Consider the following 14793-nt stretch of genomic DNA (forward strand, 5'->3'; position numbering starts at 1 on the left):
TGAAAAAGTGGTAGTTTAAGCTTTTCTGCTAATATAATATGGAATCGCGTATCTAAAGAATTTAATAACAATATGATTATATTCGTGTACTGCGACAGGGCTGTGTAGGGCTGTTTTGCCTCTCTCTTCATCCGACTGTACCAGGAAGAGGATTTCTTTCTATTCGAAACGTGTATTTTAAAAGTTTAAGAAGTAAAAACCTTACAGCATACACAGATTTCTAAACTGATCAGGATCGTTATCTTTGTCTTATGCATAATAATGTTCACCGCTCTGTCCAGCAAATTAATAATAAACTTTATTTTATATAGCGTTTTAAACGAATAAGTAATTAGATTGCTCATAAACCTAATCACTTGCTTTTTCTTTTTATTTAGGCTCAGATTTCAACTATAGATCGTATTATTAATAACCATAATAACAACCAACCATCAAGAACAACCATATAAACATAATACCAACCAAAAACATAGATAACGACCACAATACAAAATCAAATATATCAAACCATTATACTCTCGCAAATTCCTCCAATTATCATAATCCCGCCCCTTATGCAAAACCAAACCCTCCTCCCATCCCAGTTTATCCTCTTTATCATAAACAAAATCCACCTCAATTTTCAACATAAAGCATTACTGCTTACTGGGTTTTTGAGGGGGGGGGGAGGTGTCTTTCGCTGGAAATCTTGCCTGCTTCTACTTTACGAGTACAACCCCCTCTCTGCAAGAATGCTGGCTGTGACGAATTAAACCGGTTTCACAGGTATTTTCAAAGTAGGAAGTACCGTGTTAACTGGTAGCTGGGCTCCTCAATGAAATCGATTTAACATGCTAATGCGTTGGTGTAACAGTCCGGGAGTGGCAAGCTTCTAATGTCAACTCGACTCGATTGGAAGACAATGAACGTATTTTAGCCCTAAATGAATTAATAGCAAACATGGTTTACATAAAATACATTTTTCCAAGAAAGTTTATAATAATACAATCTATAGTTGAAATCTGAGCCTAAATATAAAGGAAAAGCATTTTCAGAGAGCAATCACGCTGTGTTTATGTAGAAAAAGCGATTAGGTCTATGAGCAATCTAATTACCTATTCGCCTAAAACGCTATATAAAATAAAGTTTATTTAGAGATGAATGATCAGTGTCGCAGTTTAAATAATTTTCGTAGGAGGGCTTGGACAGATTCCAAGTGCATTTTTGCAATTTACGTTGCATTGTCCAATGTGCTGTTGTAATACAGTCTAGAATACAGTTAGTCTAAGCTTTATCAGCTTTATTTATGGGTTGCAATTTAGAAAAAGTCAAAAACCGCACTCAAAATGCAATTTAGAGCTTTCTGGCAAGAGGAGACACCCAAATTATAATGTAACATGCCACTGTTTGTGCATGAACAAAGTTATACTGCAATTTTCCTTAGATACGTGATTAAAAAAAATAATTTTTTTGAATCCCCGGCGGAACACACTCCATAAGAATCGGCGCTTTTATACAGCATATCGCCTTTAAACACATATATTTAAATACGCGTTTACGATTTAAATCAAAACGCGATTCAAATCAATATAAATGTTTATTTTGTAACGCATAGGTGACTATTCATTGTTATTAAAAAGACTTAAATTCGATCATGTTGTGATATTTAGAAATATAAATTTGTTTGGTGCGAGTGAGGCTTTATTTAATCTCTGACCAAGGGAAATGTTTCATTTTTTCAAAGAAATGTTTGTTAAAAAATAAAGTCATAGTTCCATGGGATTCAATCACAGACCATGTGACATGGGAGTCAGGAAACTAACACACAGCGCCACCAGATTTGATAATGCTATAAAAATGCTATAAAATAATGTGACTAGGCACAGAACAAGTTTACAGCACAGTACAATAATAAATGCTGACCATGACTTTAGAAGCATAAATTACCTTACACTCAATTTAAACACAAGCTGTCTTTAGCCCTCTAAGCTGGTTCATACAGAAATGTAAAGATCCAGGTTCAGAACACACAGCTTCATTAGCGAATACATATGCAGGACAACTAGAGAAGACGTTTTACAGAGGATGGATTTTTAGAAACATCCCATCAGTGACATCACTGAAGTCAACTCCTAGGTACTGTAACTGTCGTGTGGATAGTTTCACAAGAATCAGACAAAGGTTTAAGCATTGCTTGTTTTAGATAAAACTGCAAAAAAAAAAACAACAACCCATAATGTACTTCTTTGCGGCTCTGTTTGCCCAAATCATATATTCACAACGTGAAATTTAGAAAATAATATTACGTAACCAAAATCCGCAATATGGAAACAGAACCTGTGTAATTGTTGATAGATGATGTACTCGTAACATTTTTACAAGACGAACTACAACATTTAAAAAATGACTTGTATGTACTTGATATCTCTAATCAATCCACGGCGACATTGTTAAAGCAGAGTCCCAGCACAAAACGAAACTAAAACGCCCTGGGCATACCGTTTCGCGCTTCTAATTAGTTGCTCAAAAGTAATTTGACCGTATGAAATGCATAATATAAACCTAGAAACATATACGTGAGCAGTATTTACGTACTGTAGTATCGGTGTTAAGACATACCTCTCAAATACTGTAAATCAAGTTAAAAATATCTCAAGACCGATTCTGGTCATAATGAAACCATGTTTCGTGTATGTTTTCTTTAAAGTACCGAGACCAGCCATATACTGTATGTTTATGTTCCAAAATTAATATCGTTTATGGCCTTCACACGCGTTGCAGTATGCTCCTATTCTTTTTATGCTCAGCTACTAAGATTTCCCTTCAGTGGTAAAATTAGATATGAATATTCAATACTTAAACGGGCACAGTTAAGACATTAAATATACATATACATACTGTACAGTATACAGTACAGTTTTTATACGGTAATATGTTAATGTTCCTAAATCAATCTCTTTTATGAGCATGTGAAAGGCATGGTGAATCGATTCTCAAAAATTACTGTACTTTGCATGATTGGAAACAAATGCGTGATTGCGAAATGCTGTGGTGTTATTTTTACAAAGACGGTCAATGAAAGAAAGAATGTTGACCAGGGCAATACTTTGAGTTTACACTTACAGCTTGTCCAAGGTCATTCATTATTAATACTATTAGTAATATCTCCGTTAAAGACTTTGATGGCCACAGCTCAAACATGAGAGGTTGAGCTTTATTAGCTCCACCTTGCGGAAATTCCGGATACTATTATTTTGCTTGTCGTATTATAGGAGAATTTACGGTAACTAGCGGTATTTACCGGTAACTCGCGGTATTTACCGGTAACTTGAGGTAGACTGCGTACAGCGTACCGGAAAATAATGCGGTATCGCCCACGCATTTTGAATGGCTGCATCTGTAGCTTGTTGTTAAGTAATTACCACCCTGAAGATGTTTACGTGCTCCGTCAGTCTCCTCATGTGTGTGTATATTCTGTGTTTGGTTTTGTGTGGTTGATAAAGAATAAAGCTATCGCTTGGTTCATTTATCTCATCTCCATTGGTCCTTTGTCCTGAGAAGAACCTGTAAACGTTACATTGGTGTCAGAAGCGGGCAGGATGAACAAACCGTGGCAGACATTAACCGATTCTGTCAAGCGCTGGCTGACTCTAAAAGAGACAGAACCCACCGGCAGCGCACATATGGAGCCTGAGCAACTCCTGGGTGCAACAGGTGGCCACAGCCCTTACCAGGGCTACTCAGTAGTGGTTCTGCCGGTAGAATTGGGGCAACTGGCTGCTACTCCTGGCCAGCGGATACCCCAGAGAGAAGATACCCTCCCTGCCGGAGCCGACCAGCGATTCCCACACTCATCAGCGCGGGTGCGACCCGGTCTCTACGACTGGGAAGCACCCTGGGAAACCTAAGGCAGTTCCAGCTCGCGGCCCGAACGAATGGCTGGAACCGGGCAGAGATGGCCAGCCACCTGGCTGTGGCGCTGGAAGGAGCAGCCTGCCAGCTGCTCCTGGATGTCCCGGAGGAGGACAGAGGAGAATATGCAGCACTGGCAGCAGCTCTCCGGCTGGAGGTGGAGGAGGCGCCTGACCTGATGCGGGAGAGGCCGGCCCTACGGCGGCGCCAACCAGGAGAGCGACTGGGCTCGGTCGCCGCTGATGTCATGTTCCTCGCCCGCCAAGGATACCCAGCTTTCCCCCAGGAGGCGCAGCGGGAGATGGCTCTCCAGGCCTTTCTCAAGGCCCTCTCACCTGAGGAGCTGCGGCGCCACGTACAGCTGGCCGCGCCAGCCTCGCTGGGGCAGGCCTTGGCCCTTGCTACATGGGCTGAGGCCGTATTTGGGGTGGCTGGAAGCACCAGCAGATGCAGTGCGCCCTGCCGGTTTTGGTTTTGGTTTTGGTTTTACCAAGGCTGTGGGAAGAGGGGACACCGAGCCCGGGACTGCCGGGCCCCAAAGCCTCGCACAATTACATCGGCATCGGGAAACGGGAACGGGGCGGCTCAGCGCGGGGACGGCCGCCATTGGAACACCTCAACCCCAGCTCCGGAGAGCGCTGTGAAGACCGGCGCCCTGCACGCCACTGTGGGGCGAGTCAGCTGTAGCCAGGGCCTGTACCTCCACTGCCGAATCGAGGACCAACCCTGCCTGGCCCTGCTCGACACCGGTTCATTGGTAACCCTACTCCGGCCTGGCGTCCTCCCCGACACCGAGGGCACCAACCCCCCAGGATGGGAGGCCTCCGGCCTGCAGCTGAAGACCGTGATGGGACAGCTTGCTGCAGTCCAGGGGAAACAGGTGCTTGCCTTCCGTCTGGGTACAGTGACGGTGCGCCACCCCTGCTACCTCGCACCCATCCAGGAGGACTGCATCCTGGGGCTGGACCTGCTGCAGCAGGCAGGGGCCAATTTGTACTTGGGCTGGCAGGAGTTGGTGTGGCAGGGAGAGCGACTTCTCCTGGTGGAGGGCAGGCCCGGCGAAGGCCGAGGGACGCGGGCTTGCCGGAGCCGGGGGAAAAAGAGGCAGTGGCGGTGGCAATCACCGGAGCGGACCGGGCCTGCAAGCCGGGGAGCGAGTGTGCCGGATCGTGCCCCTGAATCACCCGGGGGGCCTGACAAGAGACTGGAGCTTTAATCCAGCTCCTTAGAGAGCTCGGCTGCGTTACTCTCGACAGCGGCTCTTCAGCTCTTGTTGTCTGACCTAGTGGTGTTATGAGGCATGGAAGCGACTGCAACTTCGTTTTCTGAGATGCTTTCTCTCACGAGGAGAAACATCGACTTATTTGGCACCTCTGGATATAGTTCTTCTGTAGAGCAGGCTTTCACACCTCTGCTTATAGTGCCCTTCAAATCATTTTATTTTTATAGAAAGATGCATTCCAAAACGATATCTCCTGTTTTAAAAATGCTTTATGCGGCGTGTTTGATTAAACGGACAGTTTTCTTATTGTAGAATGCAGATCTGTGCAGCAATTGTACTGGATTTGACTGGGATTCTGAAATATTTATTGCAAAGGTATGACTTTCATGAACCTATAATAAAAAAACAGACCTGAAACTCCCTAGCTTCCAATCTCTGATGTTACTGTCCTGAAACTCGGAGGTGATGTTCTGCAGATATGCAGTGTCCCTTTACTCTCATTGTTTTCAAAACGACCTCTGTTGTCGGGCGCAGTTGAAGTGGAATTGGCCTGACTGCACAGGAAAGTACAGAATGATAAAATGTTTCTACGGCTCAAAATGTCCCTTTAGACCCTCGTCACGTCTCTGTTAAGAGTGGGCAGGTAGAGAGCTTTTACAGATGCTCATGATTACCTGTTGTAGTGTCTCCCCAGTGGGCAAAAGATGTACTGTAGAATATACGTTGATTAAACGCATACCTTAGACATATAAATGTGGTCTGTAATGGGTCTAGAATGAAATTCTAATATACGTATATCATTATACGTCAATTAGACATCTCTGATTATACAGTATGTCCATTATACATAAATGGTTGGAGTTCTATTATACGGATACATTTAGAGGACTGTTATACCTATGTAGTTAAAGGTCTATTATACATCAAAGATAGGTCTTATAGGTGTAGAAACTAGTAAATCAAGCAAATGATTTGGTTTAGAAATTTATTCTGAAAATATACAATTATTCACACCTGAAAAATATGTAGTTCAAATTATGCATTTTATACAATATTGTAATAAACATGATAATCATCATAAAAAACACAACTAGTAAACTTCAGCTACAAATTATAGTAACATGGGAATATATATAGTAATGACAAACACAAACTAATTACATTAACATGCTAATATTTAACTCAAAACCACATTTCGATTCAAATATAAGTTTTAAAAATTACAACTTCTATATTTCCACGAAAATATTATTAATGTAGCACAAACACTACTTTCTAATAAAGACAGAATGAAACTGTTTTGTGTCTCATGGTGATCCTCCTCTCGATACGAATGAAATGTTTAATATGATCCCTCGAGAAAAAAAGGTGTCAATATCCGCCTGGAACGATTGATGCCCCATCAAACATTTTGTAATATCCCCGGAAGTTCATACTGTAGAAACCTGATTCGTGGCTTAAATTCAAGGTAAACAGTATTCCCCACTTCCCTTCGATAGCTCAGTTGGTAGAGCAGAGGACTGTATTGGAAATGGTGAGGCATCCTTAGGTTGCTGGTTTGACTCCAGCTCGAAGAAAGGTGCTTTTTGTGAACTTTAATCAAACAGTTAAAATAGCAAATCTTTTTCACTCAGACGTTGATCAAAAGCTCAATAAACCACGAAGCAGAGGCTCTTGTTCCGAATTAAACTCCCGTCTGAATGTCTTGTTTTGGCCAAAATATGATCTTTGAATTAAGGGACTACTCTGTCTGCTTTGTAATTGTCACGTTTTTTTTTTTGTAGATATAAAGGTGTTCTCTGTTTTCAAAGGAAAGGATATGTACTCAATTGGCTTTATGATTTGGTATTGATTTTGTATCGTTATATTATTAAGTTTGTGTTTTTTTGTGTTTTTAACGTACAAAGGCAAACAAGGCACACATCTGTTTATACCAGCGGTGAATTGTACGTTTTTATTTACAAGCTACTCTGCACTTTTGGGAGTATAACAGGTTCGATATAAAGTGGCAAAAATATAAAAAGGGAAAATACCCCAGACTGCGTGTAAAGCCCTCGTTGTGACTGTTGTTTTATTGTTAAATTCGGCGTACTGTGCACGAAATGTTGCAGAAACACAATCTGATATTTTAATAATCATTATTTTAATAATTTGATAAGTATGAGGCCCCGGATCCAAATATTCAGTTCTGTTTTTTTTAAGTGATATCTTCCCTTCCTCTCGTGGAAATCACACGATGTGAGCAATTGTTTTTTGTTCTTTTTTTTTTTCACGTTGTGATCCAAAGAGCCTCAGACGACCAGTCTGACAGTAACCAAACCAGAATGGATTCTGCTGGGAGCCGGACTGAGAGTACCATCTACAGCTGCTGGATGGTCCTCTGCGTCCTGCTGCTCCAGCAATTATTTTGACGAAAGACAGATTACTTGTGCGCTTTTAACCTTCTCGCAGCTACAGGCTAGACTGAAGCTGGCGATATGAAGGCACGCGCTGGTACACCTTCTCTAACTTTCACAATCGCGATAAACTTTTTTTTTAAAAGAACTTTGAAAAACTAGATATAGATATAGATATAGATAAAACTAGATAAAAAACATGAGCTTTATTGGTTTTTACATTAATCGATTTTGAATCAAATTTGATCTTTTTACATTGTATTTTACATTGAAAAAAGCGTGCATACCTAATCCACCAACAGACAGAGCAACATTTTATGTTGCCTTCCGGAGCTTTCAGCGTGTGATGGATTTGTATGGGCGTCTGTATGATACCACTACAGCACTGGCGCAGGTGCAAAATCCACTTTCACACGACTTTTTCAGTGTCTTCTCTCTCAAATGGACCGAAGCACAGAAGCCAATATAAGAGAAAACGACAGGTGTTTAAACAGAGTATGTCCCAATGTCTGCGACAACGCATTGTGATTTTGTATAAACGCAAATGGTTTATCATTTAAAAGCCAACATCATTCTTTTTATCCCTGGCGCTAATACCCTACCACACATGCGAGCTGTTGTGTGAAAGAAAATTCATATGTGCGTAGGAAGGCAGAATAAAATCCAGAACTGTATTGGTGATATCGATAAACAGGGCGCATGTTCACAATAAAACTTTATTGTATAAAACGTTAAAATTCGTAAATATTTGTTTTAATCATGCAAAGTTTCTGTTAAACCATTCATGAAGGATTCTTAGACAGAAAAACACACCATTATATGAGAAAATATATTTACTATATGTGCATTTAACTTACTTTTTAACAATTTTAGTTTCAAGGTCAATGAAAATTGTTGCCCTGCTTTTTTGTCATAAATACACAAGCTTGTTATGTCTTGTGTCAGAAATAAACTGCATGAAATTTGCTAAAGCAACAAAACGTAAGTGCGACAAAGAAGACAAACATTTGCGTTCATAGTGCAATGTTTTCTCGAGCCTTTAAAATTACTTTAAACGCAATTTGTAATTTTTTTTAATAGATAAATCATATTCAAATGTTAAACAACTGAGCAGCATATTGCTGTAGACCAGGATGGCCGAGTGGTTGAGGCGTTGGACTTAAGATCCAATGGACGAAAGTCCACGTGGGTTCGATCCCCACTCCTGGTAGTGTTGTAATAAGTTTGAAGTGACAGAACACTTTGATGATTTACACTCTATTTAAATATGAATTTACTAAATTTCAGTTCAGTTCTCTTCACTCCCACTCCCTGGCATAACTGAACTCTCACTATCGCATATTGAAGGCTTTACATCCATTAGCTGTGATGCAGCTCCCAATAAAGATGGAATCAAACAGTTTGTTCTGTCTCTCATGGTGATCCTCTTCTCGATCCAAATGAAATGTTTAATATGATGCCTCGAGAAAAAAAAGGAGTGAATTTCCGCCTGTAATGATTGATGCCCCCTCAAACATTTTGTAACATCCCCGGAAGTTTATACAGTAGAATCCTGGTTTGTGGCTTAAATTCAAGGTAAACAAGACTAAGGAAACGAGTTGGAAACTTGATGTCGAACTGGAATTTAATCACCCGGAATATTTCACTACATTGGGCAATATGTGCCAGAGAGCAACGCTTTAGATCCCTTCGATAGCTCAGTTGGTAGCGTGGCGGACTGTATTAAAAACAGTTAGGAATTCTTAAGTCGCTGTTTTCACTCCAGCTCGAAGGAAGGTGCTTTTGTGAACTTTAATAAAAGAGTTAAAATAGCGAATCTTTTTCGCTCAGACGTTGATCAAAAGCTCAATAAACGATGAAGCAGAGGCTCTTGTTCCGAATTCAGCTAACATCTAATTGTCTTGTTTTGGCCAAGATCTGATCTTTGAATTAAGGGACTACTCTGTCTGATTTGTAATTCAAAAGTATATACAAATGTCACTGTTTTCAAAGGATAGGTACTTAATTGGCTTTATGATTTGGTATTGATTTTGTATCGTTATATTATTAGGTTTGTGCTTTCTGTGTTTTTATCATATTGTGAACTTCTTTTTTAAACAAATGCTTACAAAGGCAAACACAGCACACATCTGTTTATACCAGCGATGAATTGTACATTTTTATTAAGTACAATCTACTGTATTTTTAGAAAAAAATGGCGTACTGTGCACGATATGTTGCAGAAACACAACCTGATATTTTCATAATTATTATTTTAATCATTTGACAAGTATGAGGTCCCGGATCCAAATCTTCAGTTCTGATTTTTTTTTGTGATATCTTCTCTTCCTCTCGTGGAAATCACAAGATGTGAGCAAATGTTTTTTGTTCTTTTTTTTTCACGTTGCGATCCAAAGACCCTCAGACGCACAGTCTGACAGTAACCAAACCAGAATGGATTCTGCTGGGAGCCGGACTGATCTCATTCTCACTCCCTGTGCTGAAAACAGAATTATCTCTTCCCCGAACATCGTCTACAGCTGCTAGATATTGCTCTGCGTCCTACTGCTCCAGCAATTCCTTTGACCAAAGACAGATCACTTGTGCGCTTTTAACCTTCTTGCAGCTACAGGCTCTTTGATGGTTCATGCTGATCATCCTGTGGATCCAAAAGAAAATTTTAAAGCTGATACATTTTCGATTGTAATTTGCATCTAGCTACAACGTCCCTGGAAAAGAGATTGTATTAGTTGCGTGCAATCGGTATCTTTTACTTGATGTATGGTAGTAGAAATAGTTTGAATAATGTTTTCTAAAGAAGATTGTATTGCCAGGACTTGCCTTTAGCGCTCAGTAGCGATTTCGCTGTTGATATAGATGGAGAAGAAATGTCAGATGAATTGATGATCTAAGCTAAAATAGCCCTAACACGCCTCCTGTAACAGTGTTTGTATTCATAGCAAGTAATATTAGTTTTCAAACCCGAACGTTGCTTTTGCTTAAGTGTTATGTAACCATTAGCGGTTTCGGTAGCTTCTGAAGAGCGCACTTTTCCAAACTGAAGCCTATAAGAACATTATTCAAGATGCACCATGGCCCAGAATCGTGCATCGGGACAAGGATTAACATCAACTGAAAGTACTCCCAGATAAAAGATTTGACCGAAAAAATTGAAAGAGTAGGCAAGTTTTAAAACAACGCCATGACATCTCGATTTCCAATCTTTTTCCTGGTTCAGGCCATGTCCAATGACATGAGCAGTGGAGTCATACCGAGGTTGTGAGTTCAAGCCTCACCTGGAGCAGCCTGGTTTTCTGTCTTGACAGGTAAACAGTGTTTTGTGTTATTTGCTAAATGGAGAGAGGATTCTGTGTTAATGGTGCTCCTCCTGGGAGAGGTCAAGATGAGAAGTTCACGAGGCTGGTGGTAAATATCCTGTCCAGGAATATCGTGGCTGTAGGGGGTCAGATAGATGTAGTAAACACATCAGTGGAGACGGTGTGTCTGCTCTCTGTGAGAGAGCCGGGCGGAAAGAATAATCTGTGGTCTGGGAAGAAGAGACCCTCGTTGGAAGAGCGGCGCTCCTCACAGGAGAGAATGAAAAAAAACTTTTCCAGGGACGCTGATTGTTCTCTTTGGGGGAATTAAAAGCACTGGAGGCGCGTGACCTCGTGGCGCAACGGTAGCGCGTCTGACTCAAGGGCAGACGGTTGTGTGTTCAAATCACGTCGAGGTCAGCTGATGAGTTTGCAGGTGCTGCTGGTGCCGAACCCGGAACTTACACCACGCAGTCGGGTTTTATCTGTACACCGCATGGGTAATCTGAACGAAGTAACAGCGCAGTACGGAACACCCAGTCAGGAGCTTATGCAGCGAAGCATCTTGAACACGGCAAGAGAAAAGGCACACTGCACATCCGCGAAACATCACGTCCGGCTTTAGAGACAGTAACATCAGAGAATGGAAGTTTCAGACCTCCTTTCTGTTACAGGTTCATTTACATTACGGACATCTATTTCTGAGGAGCCTGATTTAAATCACACAACCCCGGTAGAAGTCGAATCGACAATCTAATAAACCGAAATCAGACGCCTTATCCATTAAACCACTAGCCCGTCACGTAAATGAATTGCACCATGGTGAGTTCAGCGCCTCTACTAGTAATACCCCACCCCCATCTTAAATTTCTACGTGAGAAATGTGTTTTCTACATTTTTATCAGTTTTTAAAAATCATCACTTTAAGCAGACAAAGCCTTTATGTGTCGCTCTGAATTTCTAATTGATTTAGAATTCCAAGAAAAAAGCGTTTTGTTCCACAACGGCGTGAAATGCTCACGTCTTTCACTCTACTTCTCTCTTGTAGTAAAGCAGATCTTGCTAGGCGAGCATTTGCTCCAGTAAATTAGGTCACTTTTCATGTTAACTCACGTCTTCTAAACACAACATTTCCTGGTGCATGTTTTCTCCATGAAAAAAAGTCATTTTCCCTTACATGATTTCTCGCTTTGTTTCATCAAAGAGTGCAGAAAGAAGAAAGAAAGGAAAAGTGTCGTAAATGAACTCTGCAGCCCTTGGGAGATGTCAAGCGCATTGGACATGAAAAGTGCCCAATAAAAGCCATTTCTCTTCGTTTCTCTTACAGTCGGGGCTCCTGTTGCGTGTAAAGGAGGCAGCTTGCTCAGCCAGCAGACTCAGTGCTTACTGAACGCAGATGGCTCAGAGCGGTGTGTCCAAGCGGCTGTAAAAGAGGAGAATTCTGCTGGCGCCGTAGCTCAGTTGCTTAAGTTCCTGTCTCTTTAACTGGAGATCCTGGCTCCACATCCCAGCTGTGCCTTTCTTCCTGTCTTTTCGTGCAGAAAGTACCATTTTGGAAAACCGCATAGGGCTTGATTTAGTTTAATGCATGAATGCATTTCCTTTCTGCAACAACTTGTTTTTCAAGAAATTCATACAGCTTGTGAAAAATGAAATTTAATTCTTGGCTATCAGAGCAGAAGGAATATTGCCGACTGGCAAGAAAATGCAAGCAATGTTTATTTTTTGACCGGAAAGGTGCGAATGGAGAGAAGCCTCTCACGTCAGTCTCTGTGGCGCAATCGGCGAGCGCGTTCGGCTGTTAACTGAAAGGTTGGTGGTTCGAGCCCACCCAGGGACGGTCTTCTTATTATTGTCAATGTGAACACTGGCTCCGCTAAAGCCGAAACCTTAACCCTCTTTATATTTGCCGAAAATGCGAGTCTTTTGCCCGTGTCCAACAACAACACTTGAGACCGGGGAAGTCCAATAGTGACCAACACCGCAACTCCCCAGACAACCATATTCACCCATGGAAAAGTATCTTTGAAGGGCTGGCGGGAGATATCATTTATACTCCTGTTGCGTCCTCTGCTAAAATAGTTTAGAAATACAACGCGGATTTGTTTGAGAATTTGACAAGCATTGTTACGTTAGCACTGTGAAGTTGGATGTTGATATTTTGATATATTTACCTTCATTTTAACATAAATGCTGTACAATCTATGCTGTACAATCAAACACAGGCATATTTTGAGTCTCGTGCTGATCGTCCTGTGGATCCAAAAGAAAATTTTAAAGCTGATACATTTTCGATTGTAATTTGCATCTAGCTACAACGTCCCTGGAAAAGAGATTTTATTAGTTGCGTGCAATCGGTATCTTTTACTTTACGTATGGTCGTGGAAATAGTTTTAAAAATGTTTTCTAAAGAAGATTGTATTGCCAGGACCTGCCTTTAGCGCTCAGTAGCGATTACGCTGTTGATATAGATGGAGAAGAAATGTCAGATGAATTGATGATCTAAGCTAAAATAGCCCTAACACGCCTCCTGTAACAGTGTTTGTATTCATAGCAAGTAATATTAGTTTTCAAACCCGAACGTTGCTTTTGCTTAAGTGTTATGTAACCATTAGCGGTTTCGGTAGCTTCTGAAGAGCGCACTTTTCCAAACTGAAGCCTATAAGAACATTATTCAAGATGCACCATGGCCCAGAATCGTGCATCGGGACAAGGATTAACATCAACTGAAAGTACTCCCAGATAAAAGATTTGACCGGAAAAATTGAAAGAGTAGGCAAGTTTTAAAACAACGCCATGACGTCTTGATTTCCAATCTCTTTCCTGGTTCAGGCCATGTCCAATGACATGAGCAGTGGAGTCATACCGAGGTTGTGAGTTCAAGCCTCACCTGGAGCAGCCTGGTTTTCTGTCTTGACAGGTAAACAGTGTTTTGTGTTATTTGCTAAATGGAGAGAGGATTCTGTGTTAATGGTGCTCCTCCTGGGAGAGGTCAAGATGAGAAGTTCACGAGGCTGGTGGTAAATATCCTGTCCAGGAATATCGTGGCTGTAGGGGGTCAGATCTATAGATGTAGTAAACACATCAGTGGAGACGGTGTGTCTGCTCTCTGTGAGAGAGCCGGGCGGAAAGAATAATCTGTGGTCTGGGAAGAAGAGACCCTCGTTGGAAGAGCGGCGCTCCTCACAGGAGAGAATGAAAAAAATATTTTTCAGGGACGCTGATTTTTCTCTTTGGGGGAATTAAAAGCAAATCTTTTGAGTGACTTCGTAGCGCTATGGTAGCGACTCTGACTCCAAATTAGAGCTTTGTGTGTTCAAATCACGTTGAGATCAGTTGATGTGTTTGCTGGTTCTGCTGGTACCAAACCTGTAATCTGCAACATGCAGTCAACTTGTACCTGTACAACACATACAGTATGGCAGTACCCAGCGGAGCTATGCCGAGGTTGTGAGTTTGAACCTCACCTGGAGCTGTATGGCTTGCGTCTTTAGCTACTGAAAGCAACTGATGAGTTTAGGTACTGGAGATGAGGTTTAAATTCATTTGAAAGAAACAAGTAAAGGTTTATTCTATATCACACCCAAAGAAGGCTCCACTGCTGAAACGTTGTTTCCTGCTCGTTTCAGCATGGAATAAGTAGTTGCAAGAATATCAGCCGCCTGAATAGGGACCCTGAGAAGAAAAGTTCGATATTCTACTGACTGGGCTATTCCCGTCTACTCAGTTTCTTTCTGCAACAGCATTTTTCCAGAAATACTTACAATTTGTAAAATTTGAAATACACTCTTGCTTAAAAATGCAGATAATTTTTTTCCCAAAAAACGTAAATGGAGAACACCGACCCTTTTGAGTCTCTGAGGTACAATTGCTTAGTGCGGTCACGTTGGGACTAAAATGATAGTAAGGTGCTGGTTCAAGCACAACCTGGCATGCTTTTCTCACTGATCCAACATGAACATCATCTAGGGAAGAAGTGCCATGTAAT

At 41.3% G+C, this 14793-nt stretch overlaps 2 non-coding genes across 2 annotated transcripts; both read left to right on the plus strand.

The window, feature by feature from the left end:
* Positions 1-8636: 8636 nt before the first annotated feature.
* trnal-uaa (transfer RNA leucine (anticodon UAA)) lies at positions 8637-8719 on the plus strand. The gene has a single exon. It is a non-coding gene; the product is annotated as a tRNA-Leu (tRNA).
* Positions 8720-12571: 3852 nt separating this feature from the next.
* On the plus strand, positions 12572-12645 carry trnan-guu (transfer RNA asparagine (anticodon GUU)). Its single transcript has one exon. It is a non-coding gene; the product is annotated as a tRNA-Asn (tRNA).
* The last annotated feature ends 2148 nt before the right edge of the window (positions 12646-14793 follow it).

The sequence above is a fragment of the Atractosteus spatula genome (assembly GCF_055471065.1).
Source record: "Atractosteus spatula isolate fAtrSpa1 chromosome 10 unlocalized genomic scaffold, fAtrSpa1.hap1 SUPER_10_unloc_1, whole genome shotgun sequence".
NCBI classification, from domain to species: Eukaryota; Metazoa; Chordata; class Actinopteri; order Semionotiformes; family Lepisosteidae; genus Atractosteus; species Atractosteus spatula.